The following is a 2,540-nucleotide window of genomic DNA, read 5'->3' as shown; positions in this document are numbered from 1 at the left end:
TCGCTCTCGATAATATATGTCAACAATCACACAACAGCTTTTGACATGAAAACTATTGTGTGAAGTGATGTTCATACAACAGGTTTTCTCGATTTTATGGTTGTGTGATTGTTAAAGAGTAGACATGATTTTTGCTAATAGGCATGGTGTGAATAGATATCATTTTTGTCAAACAACGTTGGATTGCCATTAATGTGTTGTATGTCTTACTAATTTACCAAATAAACAATAGCAACTAAAGCACATTGAAATCATCAAAATCCGACCGAAAGGATCCAAACCATTGTTTTAAATGGGACTTTAAAAGCATGCCCTATTATCCATACAAGAAACTTAAATACAAAATTGTACATGATACACAATTTAGTTTGCATGAATCCACTTATATTAATGATCAAATAACTTGAATTGCAAAATGAAAGCTCACTTCTACACCTTTTCCAGTCCAACAGTCCATACTCATATAATTGATAGCCTCCTTAACCTGTGATGACACCAAAAAATTCACTAATCAAGCCTCTCAACTAAAAGAATATTACAAGAGCATGTACAACAATAAAACTCATTCAAATATTGGATAAATGAATCAAATTTCGGTAGCATACTCAAAAGCATGATCATTACAAGATAAATGAAGTTAGCATACTTTGTTTCTTTCTTAAGAGGAATGTAGGCATTCACAAGAGACTTAGAATTTGGTCTCTTACAATAATCAAACTGCAAGAGATTAGCCATAAACATGATTGTCTGAAAATTTTCTGCTAAAATCCATAACTCTGCACATCAAAATCCTAATCAAAGCACAAATCTATGATTAGCTACATACAGACAAAAACATGTCTGTATAGGTAAACATTCTCTTACCATATGTCTACACAGTCACACAATTAAAACAAGAGATAGGATACTTAAACAGATTTTCACTCAAACACAATTATACAAACTAGCATACTGTAGCAGTCACCTTTACACTAAAAACTGTACAAAACTATTTGGAAGTTGACTTTGATTTCTTCTAAAGACTTGTAGTAGACATACTAAAGAAGCTCTGAGAGTTGGAATCACTTTAAAATGATTTTTCTTGAATTAGTTATGGATTTCCAAAGTTCAGCTACAGTTTCAGGATTGTCTGAAAATTTTCTGCTAAAAGCTTATTTAAAGTATCTAAAAGCAAAACTGAAACTATATGTGACACAAAACTTCAAGTTATTGAACATAAGCAAAACAATGTTTCAAAAAGACGAAAACAAACAAAAATTACAATTTAAATGTAAGAGAACATCAGCTGCATTAGATTACTACAAGGTAAACTAATGTAAAGTTCTAAATTCTAATCTTTCAACTAACTTTAAGAAACCCAAATCTAACTTTCAATTTAAGAAACAAATAACATGCATAAGTACTTTATAATCTAATCTCTACATCTGTATAATATCATACCAAATCAAGCAAGAATCATTGGCAAACATTGAGACTAAGAGCAAAGGACCAAAATCAGAAAATGTATATATGTCTGCTAACTTTCTGACCAGCAGACCTTTTTGGCTAAAAACAGTATAGTTCGGCTAAGAATTTCATGTTGGTCTCTTCATAACAATTGTAAAAGACAACCTAAAGATCAATCTGGAACTGGAATCGCACAAAAAGGAATTTTTTACAATTACTAATGATTTTTTTGAAGTTCAGTTAGAGTTCCAGTTTTTCTTTGAAAATTTACTGATAATTACCCACCTTAAAGTTGAACAGAGGTTGAACTTGGACCTTTGATTCTTTTTTCCCTTCAGCTCCTCCCTGCCATTTAGCCATATCAGAATTATCTTAACAAGTCTTTCAAATGAACCACCATCGCCGACAGCGGTAGAAGAAACTAGAAAACTCAAAACATGACAAAACGAAGAACCACTCACCAAGCTGTGTAGAGCCTGTGTATTCCCTTATCCTTCCCTTAGGAAGCTGCCCAGGGAAGCAGAAATCGCGCCAAACGGTCCGGCCCCCAACCCCCTCCTCCGCTGCGCCAAGCCCATCCTCCTCTACTGACTCCAACCTTGAACCAAATTGGAAGAAATTAAACTAACCAACCCAGAAACCTAATCGGAGAAAGGAGAAGAGTACAAACCTCGAACCAAATTGGAAGAAATCGAGTGAGGAGCCAAATGGATGAACCCCCAAATCGACGAACCCTAATTGAGTGACAGTGGCTTAGTCTCGATTGAGGGAGGAGTGATTGAGTTTGAGAGAGAAAGAAATTGAGAGGAGTGATTGAGAAGAAATTGAGGAGGGTGAGAGCGGTTGAGTTCGAGAGAGAAAGAGAGAAGAGAGAAAGGGCGATAGGTAAGAACGGTGAGTGTGTGTGTGTGTGAAATTAAGTGTGTGTGAGCGATACCTTTTTTTCTTCTTCTAAGTGTCAAGTCTTTTAGGTTTTTGAGTCAAGTGTTTTTCATATCATACAACATAACTCTAAATTTTAGTTGTCTGAGAAATGACATCCTTAAATTGCAAGAGCGGGAGATTTCCCGCTGCTATATCTCAGCCTTAATTTT

The sequence above is a fragment of the Fragaria vesca genome, linkage group LG4 (assembly GCF_000184155.1).
Source record: "Fragaria vesca subsp. vesca linkage group LG4, FraVesHawaii_1.0, whole genome shotgun sequence".
Classification (NCBI taxonomy): Eukaryota; Viridiplantae; Streptophyta; class Magnoliopsida; order Rosales; family Rosaceae; genus Fragaria; species Fragaria vesca.
This window is presented reverse-complemented; position numbering follows the sequence as displayed.